This window comes from Coptis chinensis, unplaced genomic scaffold (assembly GCF_015680905.1).
Source record: "Coptis chinensis isolate HL-2020 unplaced genomic scaffold, ASM1568090v1 utg1407_pilon_pilon, whole genome shotgun sequence".
NCBI lineage: Eukaryota > Viridiplantae > Streptophyta > Magnoliopsida > Ranunculales > Ranunculaceae > Coptis > Coptis chinensis.
The window spans coordinates 94,260-104,038 of NW_028238103.1; the positions used below are offsets into that span (position 1 = coordinate 94,260).

The 9,779-nt window shown below is 39.5% G+C and overlaps 1 long non-coding RNA gene across 1 annotated transcript; it reads left to right on the forward strand.

The window, feature by feature from the left end:
• The first annotated feature begins 2,142 nt into the window (after nucleotides 1-2,142).
• On the forward strand, nucleotides 2,143-2,816 carry LOC147474000 (uncharacterized). The gene is made up of 3 exons (XR_015210181.1): nucleotides 2,143-2,184; nucleotides 2,389-2,451; nucleotides 2,616-2,816. It is a non-coding gene; the product is annotated as an uncharacterized LOC147474000 (long non-coding RNA).
• The last annotated feature ends 6,963 nt before the right edge of the window (nucleotides 2,817-9,779 follow it).

Sequence of the window (9,779 nt, forward strand, 5' to 3'; positions counted from 1 at the left end):
ACCATAATTTCTTTGGAATAGTCGTTGTTCGCCGCCCTTCGCCACCTCCTCCTCCCGGGATTTGGATCATCGTAGAAAGTCGATCTTTCGAGGCCTCAAAGTCCTAAAATCAGAGTATACGACTTTGAGAGCATGCCTCTAGATCATCTAAAGTCTGATTAGTCTCCAATGTCTTCGTTAGTCGGAGTAGGCATAGTGGAGCTAGCCGTTGAGGAACTCAATCGCTAGCGGTGGCAAGAAGAAAACACTTGCAAAGAACTCCTTGAGCGAACGGCAGACCATGCACAATCACTTAAGCTATTACGTTCGGGCCTCTCTTTGGGGAGAACTCCTTCACTACACTCCATCAGATTTAATGCTTAGCAGCCAACTCTCTGATAACTCAAAGGCGCACCTAGGAGCTAACTACACAACCGGATAGAGGAATATCGACTAGGCGTAGGCAAAGCTACCCGGCAAGAATTCATCAACCACTAGCTAGCAAGGAGAGAGCTTTTACAGTAGCTTCTTGCACAAAGACTTCCTATGCATAAGATCGATACAACGACTAACATCTACTCACACCAAGCTACTACTACTAACTCACCGTAACACGGCTATACTAACACACGGTGACAAACCGAACTCGAGTAGAGAGGAGTTTACTCCTTGATGGAACTACACCTAAAAGAACAACGCTAAAGATGAACTCTACCCAAAGAAGAAAATGGTGCGCGTTAAGTTAACGGCTTCGTTCGTCGTACGCCGTTGCTTGTTGGGTCACTGCCGAGTCTGGTATAATCATGTGTTTGTGTTTGTGTTTGTGTTTGTGTTTGTGTTTGTGTTTGTGTTTGTGTTTGTGTTCTTCCCTCCACCTTCTCCTCCTTTGATCCGATAGTTCTGCTGGGCTTCTAATGCTTGTTCTTCACTTCCACTTGCAGTTCCCGAACTATCTTCCCCAGCTTGCCCGATATCATCAGCCCAAGAGCTCTTCGTTGTTGGTGGTTGTTGCTTTCTCTGCGCATTTCCAGTAATGTTCTTGTTTCCTGGATGTAATGTTTCTCGAGTTCGTTCTCCCTGGTCCTTCAAACTCGCAACTTTATTCACTGTGTCTTGCGTTTCTTTTGTTCTGGCTTGCGTTTCCTCTGGCTGGATCTTTCTCTCATTCCCGATCACTCCTCCCTCCATGTTAGTTAAGTTGTATCTAATTAACTCCTTCTACTCATTCTCTTGACCTTCATACAGTCCTAAGACAATTTCCAGCACCTCGATCTTTCGGTCTTCTTTGTTGGTTGCCCAACTCTCATCAGGTCCGACTTCTGTTAGGTCTAGCCTTCTCCTAAATCTCTCCAGCAATCCTACTCCATACTTCATGGCCGACTTAATCAGTGTGGATCGATATAGACTCGATCCATTGAGAGTTGAGCGGGTTATTTGGGTATGTTTGTTTCTTTAGTTATTTCTTAGATTGTGGTTTCGGTTAGAATATTCTTTTGCAAGTAGATTTTAGCAATTAGTATTATTCTAGTGTAGGATGATTAATAGATTGGATATTATTGATGACCTATTGACTACGTTTCAGAACATAGAGCTTAGTTTGAAATTATTTTGTTTTCCATTCTTGTACTACTACTTTCCATTTCTCTTATATATTTTCTTCAGGTTCACTTTTGGAGTTAATAGAGGTGCAACAAGGTTTGCATTAGAGCAACAGGCAGTAAATGAAGCTACTTTCCGTTGCCATGATGAGTTTGGATGGAAACCCCAGGTTAGTTAGCTCCCTTGTTGGCCATTGCATGATGTATTACATTATTTAGTTCACTATTCTCCATATTTCATTTAACATTGATGAAGTACTTGTGTTTTAATAAAATCCGAGAAAGCCCCAATCGCTCCTCGCAGATGGAAGTATAACCCGAACACGAGAGGTACATGGTGCAATGTTAATTAAGTTCATTTTGTGTATCGGCTCATCTGTTTCCTTGGCAATGTTAATTCGTTCATGCTTGTGAGGCCATTTTGTGCTTAACTAACGGGCTAGCTAGAGATCGAATGCTTAAGAAGATTGGTAGGGGAATATATGCAAGTTGGTTGTGTATGGGTCCGTCGACAAGAAACTCATTGTGCACTTCAAAAGGCTGCTCGCTTATGGATATATTTTTAATTTGTAGGGTCAAGACATAGGGAGGCATCATGGAATACAAAGTAATCCTCCATCTACTCTTCCACAAGTAAATATATTTATATATATATATCCCTAACCTTTGCTTCAGTTGAACTCTCTGCAATAATCCACAAGCAGTGCGAACCATATGATTATCTCCACCCGCATGCAAAACTTGAAACATGAGAGGACATAAGGAGTTATTATACTTTGTTATTATACTGACTTTCTTTTTGTTTGGGTAGGGTCAAGGCATAGGGAGTAATGATCAAGGTATACAAACTACTCATTCAACCACTCTTCTACAGGTAAAATATTTCTTTATGCAAGAGTTTGGCATATTTGATGTTAACTTATGGTTTGTATATTGAAATTAGTTAAACTTCATAAGTCGAGTCCCATCTACAGGTTTAATGTATAATGGTGTAATGTAATGTGTGCCTAAGACTATTCTTTTGTTTTGGAAATCTAGTCACATGGACGACAGTGCAAATTGTTGAATTGGGCGGCTCCACATGAATTAGTTGCTAAAGGACGTTGGGAGAGTGACGATCCTTTTAAACCGGTATATGGTGTACCTCTTGGAGATAATGCCTCCAAAGTTTGGGTAGAGGAAGTTGTGAACGCAGAACCACGTCTTTGGAGAAAAAATTTTGAATTGCAACAGTGGGAGATGCTAAAGGGACCGCGAATTGCGGGCCTTCAAAGCACATAATATTTATCGATTACCACCTTGAAGTAAGCCGATGTAGCATTTTCTTTTCTTACCAAAAGAAACTTTTGTGAAAACTTGAATCCGTTTTTTTTTTTTTTTTGTCCTTGTACAATGGAATTGAATACTATATCTTTTTTTTGTTGTTTTGTCCTTGTACGTGGAATTGAATACTATATTTTAGCTATTAACGAATGAAGTTATTTTTGTTTATTGTGTATTAGGTTTTAAAGTATATTTGCACAGTTGGTTACAACAATAATTCAGCGCCATTGAAAATGTATATTTGCATAGGTGGTGGTTACATAGGTCTCCAAAATTTATAATTAAAAAAAAAACTATGGAAATAGGGATAGCGCCTAAAGAAAACGATATTGAAATGCATAGCGCTTATATAAAAAACGCAATCAAATTTTCATTGAGCTAAAATAAAACACTATCATATTTATAGCACTAATAAGAAAACGCTATTGAAATTTTCATTGCGCTAAAATAAAGCGCTATCATATTTATAGCACTTATAAGAAAACGTTATAGATACGTTCACAGCGCCAAAAACAAACGCAATTAAAAGCATAACGTTTACAACAAAATGTTATCAAATACATTGCGTGGTTCGGAAAAACGCTACTAATAAAAGGATAGCATAGCCTTTAATAGCGTTTTTTAAATGCTATAAAATAAAATTCATAGTGTTTTGGGCATGCTATCTATGCACTTTTCTATAGTACTCGTAGCACTTGCTACTGAGATAGTTACTTTGTTGTGAACTTCGGACGGAACCTTTCCTCGCATTTTTTTTTCTTCGGACGAGATGTTTCATTCCGTCCCTCGTGTTTTTCCACATTTTTTTTGACGTGATGTTTCATTCCATCTCGCACGCTTTTTTCGATATTTTTTTCATTTTTACATTCAAGCGGGATGTTTCATTCCGCCTCGGTCTCAAAAAATATAGTCGACGGAATAAAACATCCGGTTTGAATTTTAAAGTCGCATTTCGTTGCTATGCAATGTCCGGTAGCTTTTCACCAACAAGATAGCTATGAGGGAAAATAGTCCTATGTGGGCTGTGATGTGGAGGTAACAAATTGTTGTTTGCATTGGGAATGCTCTTATGGGCTTCTACTATGAATATGAAGACAAAGTGTAACGCGTTGCTATGGTACTTTCATGAACTTTAGAATTTCAACAACTGCTTCTTTGGTTTGAAAATCTTTACATAATCTTTTGCTTGCAATGGCATGGCGTGACTTCGTGGGTTCTTGATATCGTGCCTTTATCAATACCTTCGCTGCCCCATACTCTAGACTGTCATTTGGATATGGTCTACACCTTTATTGTCCCCGTGGCTCGATGCTAGAATGAACTCAATGAAGATAGTATATATATATATCACTTCCATTAATTATAAACTCACCCTCAAATTTCATTTCTCGGGCACCAAATAATTATTAGGTCAAGACTAATCGATTTATTAGGCTTTGCTCCTAAATCATCTTAACTAACAAATCAACCAAAGCTTAATAAGTTGATTAGTGTGGACCAAACCCCAAATATCCATTATTTAGGAGGACAAAACCTAAACAAACCCAATAATTAAGAGTTGTCTTTATCACGGTAAAAGAGTGCATATTTTGTGCTATCTAATCACTTTATGCTTGAAGCGGTTGTTCCATGTCATCGTTATTAAAATGGGAATTTCTTTCCCTATTAAATAGGAAAATTCAAGCAAAACTAAAACGGGAATCCTTCTCCTACTAAAATGAGAATCACAATTCTAAATTAGGTAAACTATTACAACCGGATCTCTTCCCAATTAAAAGTGTGGGTTTTAAAGGACGGTTTAACGATTTTGTCACTTAAATTTGTATATGTTCTTAAGCAAGTTTTCAAACCTACAAGCTAGTATAGACTATAGAGTATAGGGTAGAGTGGTAGGCGATTCATGGGGTAAATCTGAATTCGGAGCACACACAAACGGGTAAGCGGTCAGATCGATATCCTTTGAAAGGTAGATTATTCAATTCCAAAGTGGTTGCAAACTTGCAATGGTCGGCTCAATCAAAATTGGGGACACCACTTCGTAATGGCTTTCACTTCGTCAGTATTCAATTTTGTCCATCAAATTAAATTCAATTTTGTCCATCAAATTAAATTCGGTTTCATCATTCAATTTAAATTCAGTATTCACGAAGCCCGGACTCCAATAGGATAAGTGGTTCATATCGTTTGATATCCATGTTGAAAACTCCCAATTCATGATTCATATTTCCATCCATACGTGGAGAAGGATGCGACCAAATGGATGCAATTCGGTTTCCATCCGGGAAGTCCTGGAAGGTGATAGGGAGATGGAGTACGATACCAACAAACACCATAACGATTGCAAAGGCTCTTCATCTCAACCCACTTTAAGCTCAACGAGGTCCGGTTTGAAGACAAGAAATTCGGGAGTAAAATCAACGTGTCCTCTCTGTTATAGTCATTGTCATCGTTATTGTCATTGTTTATGCCCATATCCCTAGCCCTTTGAATAGGAACCGATCCAAGTCACAAGAACGATTTTCCATAGCCCTTGTAATTAGTATCGGATCCCCGCCAGACTACTACAAGATACTTGGGGTAAAAGTCTCACGACTAAAAGGGCATGGTGCGACGGTTGCCGGCATGGGCTCATTTGGAATTGTTTAGGTCACAAGAAAAACATGTCCTTTATGATCGACAAAGTAAAACCGATCTCGATAACAAATAATGTCTTTCACCGGGTTCATAATCCAAGTTTACGTGGGTCCAAGCATTGTCACCGGCTGCAGAAGATTAATCTACCTTCGAGACCACCGATTGCCATGACTAGAAAGTTGGGATCGATCTTTGGTCGGGCGGACAAAAAGCTTTTCAAGACGATCTGTCAAAGTTTCAATAGAAGGGAGATGAATCTCATTATCAACGGATAGGAACGGATTGAGTAGACAAACATTACCGTGGTTGTCAGCAGTTACCAACCATCCACGGCTAGAACCACGGATGTGCAAATTACGGGTACATGTAACTTGGAATTGTAGACTCTTTTCTCATTAATGTTGAACAAACTTTGTGTTTTAATGTCGCCGAAGTTGAGTAGGAAGCATGAGCATAGGAACTTGGCGGGGTATATAGCGGCGAATGTCGTGATAAACAGATTGCCATAACTTACAAACCGCACCAAACCTCGATGTAATCCTTGGTGTAGGATTTTATCGATATCTCATGCATGATTCCTACGATATATACAATTACGTTATACCACATGCATAAAAATAGCAAAGAAATGGAAACGGAAGATCGTACCTTGGTCACGCGGCTTTCAATTTGAAGTTCCAAGCTTTGATCTACAGGAGAAGATGTTCTTGGCACACTCAAGATCTTCTTCTTCTTAACTTTGCCGGAGTCAAGTTCCAACCATGAAGCGGAAGCAACCTTTTCTTCACCAACCAAGAACCAAGAACTGACAATGGCTGGGAGGATACCACCTATGGAATCTCCACAAAAATTACCGGGCTTCTACTTTAGAAAATGTTGAGGTGCCATTAAAGGAGAGAGCTTTTCTTGTTGTTCGGATGATCAATATGAGAGAGGTGGGGGTCTATTTATAGAGGTTCCCACCTCCTCAATATTGGATAGGATAGTGGTCCTATACTCATCTAATATCGATAGGATAGAGTCATATACTCATCTAATATCGATAGGATAGAGTCCTATACTCATCTAATATCGATAGGATAGAGTCATATACTCATCTAATATCTCGATAGGGTAGAGTCCTATACTCATCTAATATCGATAGGATAGAGTCATATACTCATCTAATATCTGATAGGATAGGATAGAGTCCTATACTCATCTAATATCGATAGGATAGAGTCCTATACTCGATTGGTTTATCCTTATCTTGGTGGGCGTCTATCCAACCTTATTTCCAACATCTCCCACTCGCCACAATGGCGAAGAAGGTTTCTAAGAGAAGCATTTAAGTAGAATGCTTAGCCATTTGTGTGTCTCATAAGACAAATGGTTCGTGTGACCATAGCACACGCGTATCATGATATCTGTGAAGTAGCAAGTCGCAATGAAAAGCACGCGACCGCGATGATCTACCATGAAAGTGATCTCAAAGAAGATGAATCCGAAAACCTAATATCCGGAGAGTGTGTATACCCCAAGATCTGTTTGTTTCATCACTTTGACAAATAGCACTCATCCCTATGAGTCCACACCATAAAGTCAAAACGTATCACATGATTCACAATTATCATTAATTGTCCGGCCGAGTAGAATCGGTGATTGTGTGATAAACCTTCTTTTTTTACCCTTTGCACGCAAGTCATTGTCGCCGAGTTCTACCAACTTCCCAAGATGCATCCGGTCGACCTTTTAGTAAGAGCTTGTGGGGAGCAAACCAAAGTTACGAGTAGTCCTCTTATTTTCTTGACAAGGTCAAAAGTTCAAGGAGGGTACCATTCGATATGTTTTAAATAAAAAATATATCAATAGAGCTCACATAGCAAGAATTTTAGGGATATTTCTTTTCTTGCTATCAGGTGGTCAACTATACACATGTTGTGTGAAAACATGTCATGGCAAGAGTATCTAATTTGTTTACTCAACAATAGATATCTGTATCTCCACTCATACCATGCAAGTGTTGTCATCCCTAATGACAATTCCAAGGATACTATGCTCCCACTTGGCAACAACCGTTTGTAGGTTTAGACTGAATCTTCCCTATGAAGCCTATTTCTTCTTATCCAATTATAAGAAGGGGCATGACTCAGCACTAGGTCCACCCTTCCTATAAGGTTTAGTGACTTGTCAAGCTAAACTCCCAATCGTTTAAAATGGAAGTGAATGTTCATGTGAGTGAACCGGTCCAACCCTAACCGACATACATATGAGATGATAAACGATTATAATGAGAATGCAATCGATCTGGAAAGAATGCACTTTTATTCATTAAACCATCAAAGTGTTCTTAACATAATCACATCCTCTTTAACCCAAGCATTTTAACATGTGCAAGGAAGAGTTCCTTTGGAATAGGTTTGGTCGGTGGATCCATAAACCATCCGATCGGTGGATATATGTTGTAGAACCACTTTCTTCTTCAATATCATTTGTCGATGACGTAGTGGTATTTTAACTCTATATGCTTGGTTCTTCCATGGTACTTTGGATCTTTAGCATATGCAAGAGCAGCCATCTTTGTCGATCCGGATGTGAACCGGTTCAAGAAACTCTTGAGAACACTAACAAGTGTTTGATGAAATCGTCGAGCCCACCACCCTCGTGGTGGCGGAAGCAACATCAATATACTCGGCTTCCATAGTTGAAAGTGCTATGGAAGTTTGTTTTGCTGCTCTAGGATATAGCACCTCCATTCATTATGTAGGTATATCCGAAGTTGACTTCCTCTCATCAAGGTCTCGACCCGGTCGGCATCGGAGTACCCAATCGACTTAAGATCTTTCCCTTGGTAGACAAGTGAGTAGTCCACGGTGCCTTTTAGATACCTCATTATCTTTTTGATGACCTTCCAAAGGTGTGACCCGAGGATTTGTTTGGAACCTTGATACTAACCCAACCAAGATAGCAGATGTCCGGCCTTGTACACAACATTGCATACATAAGGCTTTTCATTTGAGTATGGTACATTTTTCATAGCCCGAAGTTTGATAGGATTCTTGGGAGACATTTTAGAACTCAAAGACTCTCCTAGACTTCTTGGGAGATCCACTTGCTTACAATCGGGTCATGTTGAATCTTTCCAAAACCTTCTTGATATATGTCTCCCGAGACAAAGATAACAAGCGTTTGGGCCGATCCACGAAGTTATTTTAACTCCTAAGACATAACTAGCTTCACCCATGTCCTTCATTTTGAAGTTTAATGACAACCACTCCTTAGTGGAATTTATCAATGCCTTATTGTTTACCGCTAACAAAATGTCATCCACATATAGAGATAGAATCACAAAACCATTTTTAGATGTCTTGACATATCTGCAATGGTCCTCATTTACCATTTCGAATTTGTCTTGAAGCATTGCTTCATGGAATCTCAGATTCCAATCGTCTAGAGGCCTGTTTTTAAACCATATATGGATCATTCGGTTTACACACTTTGTGTTTCTGACCCTTGATTGAAAAACCGGTGGGTTGATCCATCTAGATTTCCTCTTGTAATTCTCCATTGAGAAATGCAGTTTTGACATCCATCCGGTAAAGCTCTAAATCTAAATGGGCAACCATTGACAAGAGGAGACGATATGGAGGCAAATCTCACTCTTGGTGAGAAGGTGTCCTCATAGTCTATTCCTTCTTTTGGGTGTAACCTTTTGCAACAAGCCTAGCTTTGAATTTGTCTATGTTCCTTTCGCATTTTTCTTGATCTTGAGAACCCACTTGTTCCCAATAGATCTCCCTGTTTGGAGGTAGATCAACTAAGTCCCATACTTTGTTTTTCTTCATCGACTCAATTCTTCCTTCATAGCTTCCATCCACTTACTTGTATTGGACCTTAAATAGCCTCCTTGAGCGTTTTAGGTTCATCGGATATTTCTGTAAGTGCATTGGTCATATTTATCTCCCTTCAATCTCAAACCGACGTTTGGGGATATGGCCTCTAACACTCTTACGAGGTTGGGATTGATCAATCATTTGACCAATGCCATTGTTACTAGAATCGGGGTTGATGAAAGTTTCATCTTTGCCTTGTTCATCGGCAGTTATAAGGTTATCAACTTCAGAAAGTTGTATATCCTTATCAACCTCACCCTCAATGGGTATTGATCCTCTAAGAATCGGCGTTACGTGCTTCTATTTCGTGACATGCCCTTGAGTATCCTCCCCCTAGGAAGACATGCCCCTTAGAAGTCTCACCGTATCTTAT